At 39.3% G+C, this 11,557-nt stretch overlaps 1 protein-coding gene across 1 annotated transcript in view; it reads right to left on the reverse strand.

Moving 5' to 3' along the window:
- LOC127638078 (plexin-B2-like) overlaps positions 1-9,199 on the reverse strand; it is a 186,059-nt gene extending 176,860 nt beyond the window's left edge. The window contains exon 1 of the mRNA XM_052119415.1: positions 9,068-9,199. The gene's annotated coding sequence lies outside the window, so the exon portion shown is untranslated. The remainder of the gene's footprint in view (positions 1-9,067) is intronic.
- Positions 9,200-11,557: the final 2,358 nt, after the last annotated feature.

Consider the following 11,557-nt stretch of genomic DNA (forward strand, 5'->3'; position numbering starts at 1 on the left):
TATACTGTTCAGCCGGTTCCCGCCTCTTCCTTGCCTGTTCTTTAACTGTTACAGTGGGCATGACTGAAAAACATGTCCCAAACAAGTCAAGACAAGGATGAACTTAATTGTTAAGGCGTGTTTTTTGGAAACAATGCAAGATTAGTTTTTCACAACTGGCACAAGGAATTGTTCACCCAAAAATGAAAAATGACTATCCTTGATGTGTATGACTTTCTTTCTTCTGAACACAAAGATTTTTGGAAATATACCTTAGCTCTGTAGGTCCATTCAATGCAAGTGAATAGTGACAAAAACTTTGAAGCTTCAAAAAGCACATAAAGGCTGCATATAAGTAATCTATACAACTCCAGGGGTTAAATCCATGTCTTCAGAAGCGATATGATAGGTTTGGGTGAGAAACAGGTACATATTTTTGTCATTTTTTTTTAACTATAAATCTACTTTCAAACAGCCCTCCAATGCACGTTCATGAGAGTTCGCATTTTTCATGCATATCGCCACCTTATGGGCTATTGTGCAAATATGACTTGTTTATTATTTTCCTTTGCTTCATCAAAGAACAACAACTCTCAGGTCATCTCGTGAGTGTGCATACGAGGGCTGGTGAAAGTGTAGATATATATGGGTTTTTTTTTTCAAACTTAAATATTGATCTGTTTCTCAGCCACACTAATCATATCGCTTCTGAAGACATGGATGTAACCACTGGAGTCATATGGATTACTTTTATGCTGCCTTTATATGATTTATGGAGCTTCAAAGGTTTGGTCACCATTCACTTGCACAGAGCTTAAATATTCTTCTAAAAACCTTTGTGTTCAGCAGAAGAGAGAAAGTCATACACCTCTGGGATGGCAGGAGGGTGATAAAAAGATTTTTGGGTGAACTGTCCCTTTAAAGAATTCAGCTTACATGTGTTCAAAGGTGTGGTATATCACCTAGTTTTTAACGGATTTAAATGACGCTCATTCAATCAGAAATTTGGATGAGATATCCACAATTTTTAGCAGACCATCTCTTTATAAACCATTTTTTATTAAATGTCCAGCAAAATACCTAATATATATATACCATTACTGTGAAATGAAATTACCATGTTGGAGATATAAGATTCTGGTCATACTAGAATCCACCCACCCCTAGTATAGCCAATTGTCATCACTGGTATATGATATAAAGGTTGTGACCTCAAAAGAGATTAGAGATCTCATTACAGAACAATGGTTTCAATTACAAGATATTTTCACAAAGACAAAAGATTCCTGAACTCCTCTCACACGGAATAGCAAAAGTGTTTCCATGATACTACTTTGGTCTTTTAAGCTATGCAGAAAATACTGTGTGAACTAGTTCTTTTCTTTGAGTGTTTTTCACACTTGAATCCAAGAAAAGCCACCGGATTACAGTTTAAAATAAAATATTGCAACCACCTCCTTCTTTGGCATCCAACTCAACTCCTCACAGACTTCTTGCCAGATGGCCCCTCCTTTTTTAATTTTTTTCCACTCAGGTTTGTGTGACCTTGATTTCCAGCTGTCGCCAAATTTCTGACCCCTCACTCATGTGTTTGAGCACCACTGGGAGTCGTCTATTCCTTAATTAACAGCCTGGCAAGTCCCCCCCGACTCCAAAACCCTACATGCAAAAAAACACCCACAAACATGAGCCGAACTGCCACCACAAGAAACCCCACATAACCAGAACTGTAGTACCAGTAATTAAAAACAATCATTGTGTAAGGAAACCGCTCTGATTGAAGATTGAACAAGACATTCCTCAAATTTGGGTGTAAAATGAATTACACTCTTCAGTGCACATGTAAATTCCTCTTCGGAATTAAAAAAATACTCCCTCTGAAACAAAGGTGCGGGGAACGGCGATGTCATGCTCATCAAGGGGATCATTTTGCACTCATCCATTTAACTGAGGTGGGTTCAAGCATTAAATATCTCTGCACGCAGAGATAAATAAAGCATGCATCAGTTCAAATGAGAGATTACTCATTTTTTTGTGAAATAATGGTTTTCGACAGGCTGTTATTTAAACTGCGTTGGAACATTTTGGAAGCTTTCAAATACCTCCAAACAATCTGATGGTACAGTTTTATTTAGCAATATGCAGAACACTAATTTATGTATTGTAATCTCAAATTATTAGCACTCAAGCTGAATTTTAAAGTCAACCGTTATGATTCGGTAATGTGGTGTATTTTCGAGTGAAACAGCATATTCAACGAGAAACAAAAATTCAGGGCAAGTGTGGCAGGGTGGAGGGCGGGGCCGGGTCGTGATCATACACACCCGGTCCCTTATCAGGCTAATCAAGCCTCCGAGAGGGATAAAGGCCGACAGCGGAGGATTGTGTGGGAGAGAGAGAGAGAGAGAGAGAGAGAGTGTTTACGGGCATGTCCGTCATGTGTGTTTGTGTTTGCTTCTGTTTACGTTTTATATTAAACTATTATTTATATTGACAAGCCGGTTCTCGCCTCCTCTTTTCCATTGACTGCTTTACAGGCAAGACTTGCTTTTATCCATCCATTGATTGGATCATGAAATGTGGTAGTTCCATACCAGAAGGAACCATCAGCTAGCCGGGCGTGATCTCTTGATTATCATCACCTATCGGTGGTTGGAGGGGAGGAGTTAAAAAATAAGAAGGCTTGGTGACATCAGTGAAATGGAAAGTCTTTTCAGAGGTGGAGCAAGTTATTTCATTTTGATAAAAACACATCTACACTAACCCGCCTCAGTTTGAGAAGTTTTTAGTTTCCTAACGTCATCATATCCCGAAGTATGCGATAATAGGCGTGTTCAAAACCCTACATTTTGGGTAACGGAAAAAACAGTTGGAGTGTCGATGAGAGGCGTAAACGTAGCGTAATCAATGCGCTTTCAAACATACTAGTGTGGATGTGGCCTAAGACAAAAACATGTTTTTCTTTGGAATAACTAAAAATGAATCACGCAAAATAAGACCAGGAACACGTTTGAAAGTAAAATACGTTTTTTTGATGTCACGTTGACATGTCATAATCAAAATGTAACTTGGTCTTTTTCATTGACGTCACATAGGCCGCACAGGCTATTAAACAATGTTAACCAATAACCAACAACTGGTCTGGTTCCATCCTAAAATGGAATGCCCTCTTCCATATCCCACCCTAAATTTTCCTCATTGAATATCCTAATTCACTCAGAAACAGCTCACATTACATAAGTAAAATGGGCTGCAAATGGGATTCATGTTGACTTTAAACAGAAAGAAAAGCTTGTGCCTTTTCATACTCAAAAACCTTCCATCTCTAATCTAACAAAAGCATGTATTTGGAATTGGTACCCTTCAAGTGGAGGCTGAATAGATTTTCCAATATAACACTCTGAAACTTGGCAGTTGCCTGGAATAAGCCAAGTCTTAGACTAATTAAGATTGTCAATGGTGACTCTCTTTTTAGTCGTGAACTAGGTTTAATCCCTGTTTGGCCCATTTGCTCCAAAGGGAATGCCTGTCTGAGCTCAGTCCAAATCAGTACAGTAAAGCGTGTTTGCGGAAGAGCAGACGTTTGACACGGATGCCATCATTCTGTCTTGAGGGTGAGAGCACTCACTTTCTCACACACAGCTGTAATGTTACGCCGTGCCACAGTGTTGGCCCGCGCTGATAGCATGTTATGCTTGTAACGCGACTCTTTGAAGAAAAAGCTTGAGATCTTGTTCTCCTGCAGGCGAAGGTTGTGTGAATGTGCAAAAGTTCCTCCCATGCATTCCAGTGTCTAATTTTCCCTAGAACAGCAACTTTTCTACCAAGAAGCTATCTGCATCACCAGAACGAAGCTGAGAAAATGGATTTCCGCCCATCAGCAGATGGCATGAAAAGACGGGAGGGAAAGATACTATATAGAGGTGAAAAATTGAGAGTGAAGGAGAATATATGTGGACAAGACATTCGTAGTTTAGTTGTAGTTTGGCTAAGTGTTTAATAAACCTCACAATATTGCATCACTATGCTAATACATATTTATAGTTACAATTTTCACATTTCTATTTTTAAGGGGGTGTGTGTGTGTGTGTGGGGGGGAGGGTGAGCAACACTCTGCTTCTGTGTAAAATTACAAAATGTATTGCGCCATTTGGGTCAACACACTCTAAATTAGATCGAGCTACAAATAAGGTACATCTACAGCTTGTTTAATTTGGATGTCCGTAAAGATCCTACAGTTAGACTGCCAGAGTTTTTGTAAAACTCTTAAAACATTAACACACTTGAACTAAGGTACAATACGTTGGATGTTTTTGGTACAGACACGAAGTAGTGCTACTCTAACCTATTCGTATTTAAGCAATTGGTGTCAACTGTATGTTTTAATTAACATAATTTATTGTCAAGATTAATATTTTTCATTATCACTGTCAAAATCAAATGAGAATCTTCATCGGTAGTTTTGTTGATCACCAGGTTCTTGCTGAATATCACACCTATCCTGTAGTGGTGTATTTATAACACACAAGTGATGTATGGGAATGAGTTGGGGTGATAAGACTCTGTCTGAACTGTAGGCTGCATAAAGACGCCCAGGCCGCACAGATCTGTAGCAAGCTATTGATTAGCAAGCATGAGAATTAATGCGATCTCACCTTATGTCCATCATTTTCCATGATGCGTTCTGTAATCTGATGTAACTCAGCCCTGTGGAGGTTTGAGGGCCTTAAAACTGCTCTTTTGACTTCACACATCACCCAGGTAACATAATGAAGAGAGATAACCAAAAATAAGCCAAAGAAACCGAGCTCGTCAAAGTGTAAACACAAACGTGGGAAACTACAGCTCAAGAAAATCACCCAGAATCAGTGCGCACTACACAAAACCAGCTTATGACGACATTAGCACAACCTGATACACCTGTCCATTTTTCTCAGCCCTGCTTTCTGACTATTCTTTTGCTTGGGAATTCTGTTTTTTATTTTTTTATTTGCAGTAGCACTTCAATATTTGTGACAGACACTGTGTCCAAACTAGACACGACACGGCAAGTTTTCAAGTCATTTTTCTGTTCCCAACTTTTGGTGCGGACCCAACTCCATTTGAGGTCAGAGTTTGGTTTGTTTAACTGGTGGAAAAACTGTTTTCCGAACTCTGGTGAAAACCAGCAAACTGAATCAAAGTTCACTTACAAATATTACGATTCAAAATTGGTGTTAAAATTATCAATTGCACAAGAAATCCAGTGTTGATGACATACATTAATGAATAAAACAGTGAAATTTGCATCTTTTCCATTTGAATTATTACCTAGCTACTGTGGCAAACAACTGCCGCTAATATTATGTTGTGCTCGCTCTGTACTTACAGTGCCCTTCACGATGTCACAAATGTAAAACATTTCAGATGTAATTATACTCAATGAGCACTTTATTATACACCTGTACACCTACTTATGCGATTATCTAATCAGCCAATCGTGTGGCGGCAGTGCAATGCATAAAATCTTGCAGATATGGGTCAGGAGCTTCAGTTAATGTTCACATCAACCATCAGAATAGAGAAAAAATATGATCTCGACCGAGGCATGATTGTTGGTGCCAGACGGGCCGTTTGAATATTTCTGTAACTGCTGATATTCTGAGATTTTCATGCACAACAGTCTTTAGAGTTTACTTAGAATAGTGGCATCAACAACAAAAATGCAGTGTGCGGCAGTTCTGCGGACAGAAATGCCTTGTTGATGAAAGGGGTCAACAGAGAATGGCCAGACTGGTTCGAGCTGACAGAAAGGATACGGTAATAGCATCCCAGAATGCACAACACGTCACACCTTGAGGTGGATGGGCTACAACAGCAGAAGACCACTTCAGGCACTTTAGTAGGACCATGGTGTTCCTAATAAATTGCTAAGTGAGTGTAATTCAATATGAACAGTCTTCTGTGGGGAAGGGGAGGTGTAATCTAAACCAAAACTTTCTGGCCATGCCCACTGACTTTGCATAGCACAGCACATAAGACGTAGCAGTCTTAAAAAAGGCCCTGTACAGGTAAATTGTGAACTACAAGATATTGGAGGCATCAACACCATGCATTGCTGTCTAGACCTCTACTAGATGTTTTGTCTGAAAAGCAAAGGGTGTTTGGAAACATTTGCAAAACTATTTCAGAATATCAGTGCAAAGTAATTTTAGTGAGGCTAGACTCAACACACTGTTGCCTACAAGAAAAACATCAACCATTTCCAAGAATTTCAAAAATCAACAGGCATTATTTTAAGTTCATAGCAGCCTGACATGTTGAAGGGACCTAAAATGGCCAAAGACCAGCGCATGCTTAAGAGTGAGTAATTAGCCAAACAACTGGGAAATAACAACTGGGAAATAAGGCCTCTCTAAAAGGAGGAACATACACACTGTAGAAAAAAGGTGAAATGGACATGCAGAAATAGCTTGACACAAAAGGCATGAACATATAAACCATCCCGTTATCCTCAGGCTTACATCAGACAAATGCTATTTCTTTATTTAGCTTTTGATAAACACAAGTGCTTAAGCCAAGTGCTTTCACTGACAGCCCTACAGGTGATTGTAGGTAATAGATGATTTCGGAGTGTAAAACACAGGGACGTTTGGAAGGTGACTGAAATCATTCAGTGCGAGGACATTCATCACGCATTCGTGGCTCAGATAAGGAACAGTCGGTCTATTCTAAATGCTCGCGGAAAGGTAGATAAGCCTGTGGGCAGGAGAAGGACCTGGTTTCATGCTGGTGGTTCAGCACAGATGATGTATATTTATGAAGACCCTTGACTCTCTCTGCTGGGACTGTTCTTTTCACCACGCCACTCCCACCCTTGGCTCTGTTGCCCCCACTCAGAGACCGATCCCGGCTAATCTGGCTCGTTTGTTTAAAGCCATTTAATGAGGATAATCCCCCAGGGCTGTCTCCTCCCTTTCACTGTAGAGCACTGCATAGAAATACAGCAGAGCCCAATAAAGACGCAATTTAGAGGCACAACAAAGCGGTACAATGAGAGAGAGACGCAGAAGCACAGCTTCAGAGCTCCAGCTAAATGGAGCCAGTGTGCAAAGACATACAACAGGACCTACACAGTTAAAAGCACATAAAAAGCTTGTCTCCAGACCTTTTGTACTCAAGCAGTTGCAAAGACATGTAAAAATGAGCGAACAGAAAAGGGGAGTGCTGTCAGTGGTTAAACAAACACAATGTAACAGCCACGGAAAACTTCAGCTCTGGTACAAGAGAGATCACTAGTGGTTTTACAAAACACAATAATGCTGTGCACGTACAACAATGGAGCAAAGTTTAATAAAACAATACACTTTTAACCAAACTAGTTAAAATGTAAACCTTAAAAGCAAGGTCATGGCTAGAAAAACCCAAATACTGTAGGTCAACAACTACAGGGTGACCAGTGGCTAGGACTGGGTATCGCCGATTCGCCAACCACCTCAAGATATCTCATAATTCAATCCATCGCAACGTATCGCAAATTCATCATCATAACTGAAATTGCGAATGAAAATGCGATAAACACGTGAAAGAGACTCTCACACCTATAGCATCTCTGAATAAACTGAGAAAGGTCTTATTTAGATGACCTGTTTCTAAATCATTTCAATGTTGGAGATGATATGAATACACAAAATACAGGGAAAGTTGAAATATCGATAAAGTATCATGAAAAATAATGATTGCGATATATCCATATGTGATTGTGTTGGCCCAGTCCTACCGATGACCAATGTATTTTAGTTCAAATAAGTTGCAATTATCATTGTACACAGTTTATATTAAACTCAACAAAAACTTTAAAAACAGAAAATGTTTGAATCCAGTCAGGCTTCCTAAGCAACGCAACCAATTGGCCCTGTTGCTAGGGTGGATAGAGTCATGTTGGGTTAACCTCCTCGTGGTCGCTATAACGTGGTTCTCGCTCTCGGTGGGGCGTGTGGCGAGTTGTCCATGGATGCCGCGGAGAATAGCGTGGGCCTCCACACACGCTACGTCTCCGCGGTAATACGCTCAACAAGCCACGTGATAAGTTGTGTGGGTTGACGTCTCAGATGTGGAGGCAACTGAGATTCGTCCTCCACCACCCGGGTTGAGGCCAGTCACTACACCACCACGAGGACCTAGAGCGAATTGGGAATTCCAAATTGGGGAGAAAAGGTTTTATCACCTCTAACATGTCTGTTAATCGACCAGTAGTTATTGGACAACTGCTGATAATATCAAAATGGTTAAAATTGGGAAAATGATTGGACTATCACTAGCTGTGACAATACATTCAAGATTGGGGGGATCATATGTAATAATGTTTTTTTTAAAAATCACTTAGAACGCATTTGCCATTGAAAACCCCATTAATATGCATTGACTGGGGTTGGTCGACTCACGTCTACAATGACAATGAAATGTCTACCAAAGTAAACTTGGTAACACTTTACAATAAGGTTGTATTCTTTTATATCAGTTAACTTGAACTAACAATGAACAACACTTATTATTCTTGGTTAATCCCAACATATTCTAATAGATTTTTGTGAACATTAAATTGAACCAAGGTTAATAAATGCTGTACAATATTGTTCATTGTTAGTTCGTGATACCCAACGGATTTACTAATGTTAACAAATATAAACTTATATATTATATCTTTAACATTCTCAGATATACTGCAGATCAAGATCTTTAACGATGCCACTATTTAACCCAACAGCTTTTAGGTTTGACAGATGCAAATGAACCCAACCGGAACATCATTTCAAATGCAACATGCATCTCATGCATTTATCTAACTCGGGTTCGGACAGTGTAGCGCGTGTTCTCCCGGGATGTCCGTCCCGTCTGAAGCCGAGCAGGACTGTGAACTCGTGCTTTACGGTTTAATCTGATTAGCAACGTCACGAATAACAGATGCACGTTGCACAGGAGTTAAAAACGCGATCTTAAATCATAAACTTACAGATATAATGCGTGTAAATATATGCAATTTAGCATCTGTTTATACAAAGACGTAACGTCAAACATACATTCACAGCGGTCACATACATACACTCACCTCGGCAGAACAGTATCTGCAGCGACCAGATATCGTATTCCCTTTCAAAACGACAGAAATATTCCCGGTGACCGTGCACGGAAACTTCACGTGCTACTCTCAGCTCGCGCGCGGTGAGATTTGCGGCTCCGGGTTACGGAATAACAGACGGTGACGGTTTACTCGCTCCACGCCCTGATCACATGATGCATACAGGTGTGATTGGAACACACGCGCGCGCAAACACAAACCGACACACACTCATACGCACCTGGGAGGTCTGATCGCACTCGCCTGCCTCATCCTGCCCGAACCAACGGAGGAGCGAAAGCGATTTGTGGTTGTCTGTCTCCTCCTCTTCCAAAAACTGAGAGACATGATGGAACTCGGTGCTTTATTTTAATCCAGTGAAGATTAGTGTTTGATGGGAGATTATTGCGATCTCTTCCTAAAACAACATCTCTTCCGAACGAATGCTTACTTTGTAAATCTGTTCTAGCTCTTATGTGGTTTTATGAGTTTTTGGTCATGGTCCCATTGTAAAACCATGCTTTGGGCATGTACAACAGTAATATCGTGATTTTTAATACATTGCATAATAATACTATGGTAATCTGTGAAGCACCTTGGCTAGATCACTTTGTAATGGAGCACTTACAAAAAAAATGACCATGTATTTTTGGTTATGTACCATGTTAATACCATGTGTTCGGGCATGTACTGTACTTATACCATGTTTTTTGGGCTATAATATGGTACTTCTATGTTCTTGTTTTTTTAAGCGCCTTGGAGAGCACTATGTACCATGGTAATACCATGTTTTTGGGCATGCACTATACTAATACCATGTTTTTTTAGGTCTTAAAAATAGTAATACCATGGTATACTTTGAAGCACTTTGGATAGTGCACTTTGTAATGGAGCACTTTATGGAGCAAAAAAGTTCCATAGCATTACCATAATTCGAAAAAGGTACAATGGTATAAAAAAAAAAAAAATTGTTTTTTTGAAGTTTTTGGATATGTACCGTATATAAGTCCAGACCATTTACCATTTAAAGCACCTTGGATAGAGCACTTTGTAGTGGAGGACTTACAAAAAGTACCATGGTATTGCCAAGTTTTTTTGGACATGGTACCATGGTAACACCATGATTAGAGCATGTATTAATAGTAATACCATGTTTGTTTAAGACATAGTATAGTAAAACCATGGTATTCTATGAAGTGCCTTGGATAGAACACTTTGTAATGGAGCACTTACAAAAAAGTGGTAAATGGTTTTTGGATTTGTACCATAGTAATACCATGTTTGTTTAAGACATAGTATAGTAAAACCATGGTATTCGTTGAAGCACATTGGATAGAGCACTATGTAATGGAGCACTTACAAAAAAACAAATTACCATGTATTTTTGGATGCCTTAGTTTTTTGATATGTACCATAGTAATACCATGTTTTTGGGCACATAATTTACTAATACCATGTTTTTAGGACTATACTATTGTAACATGGTATTCTTTAAAGCACTCTGGACAGAGCACTTTGTAATGGAGCACTCACAAAAAAGTAGTACGGTATTACCATGTTTTTGGAGATGGTACCATGGTAGTATCATGTTTAAAGGATATAGTATAGTAATAACATGGTATTCTTTAAAGTACTTTGGACAGAGCACTTTATAATGGAGCACTCTCAAAAAAGTTCCATGGTATTACCGTGGTTTTGGACATACACATACTACCATGTAAATACCATGGTATATGGTCATTTGTCATGGTTTTGAACATGTACCATGATGGTAATACCATGGTATTTTTAAGTACCTTGGATAAAAATATGGTAATCATTCAGTACTTTGATATATATCAGAGTTACGTGGTATTACCATCTGATGCCATCTCTGTACTATGATACCACCACAGTTCTCCTTGTAAGGAAGACGAAGCCTGTTTTTTATGCATCATATTTTATTTTAATTCGTATTTTAAGCTGGTTTTATTATTTTTAAGCCCAGTTAGCATATATAGTATGTATCAAAAGTCATGCAACATTCACTTTACCATCAGATCAAACTTTGTCAACAGTGCAAATCACCTGTGAAAATGTAACACAGTTCCACATCCATCTCTCTGCAGTGGGACACGGTGGTGTAGTTTATTCCTGTCAGGAGGCGTGTAATAAATTCCCCTATTTCTGTCTCATTGTGTGGGGGAGCAAAATATGGAGTGTTTAATCAACCACTAAGGTGTCAAACTTAGATCTCTATATGGATTATATTCTATGAGGTTGTAAATTTCAGAGCTGCTTCTAAAACGCTCTCTCTAGAAGCATTCTTGTGCAGGAGCCCCAGAGAGCCTGAGCAGGTCCTTGCATGTGGGGTTGAACAGTAATTGGTATTTGTGATGACAGCTAAACATGAAAGTTGTTTTAAAGTGAGAGCAAGTTACCACATTTCTTCTTTAGAATGATGTGAACGAATGAATCGTTATCGTTTCAAAAGTAAATGGG

This window comes from Xyrauchen texanus, chromosome 46, assembly GCF_025860055.1.
Source record: "Xyrauchen texanus isolate HMW12.3.18 chromosome 46, RBS_HiC_50CHRs, whole genome shotgun sequence".
In the NCBI taxonomy this organism is placed as follows: Eukaryota; Metazoa; Chordata; class Actinopteri; order Cypriniformes; family Catostomidae; genus Xyrauchen; species Xyrauchen texanus.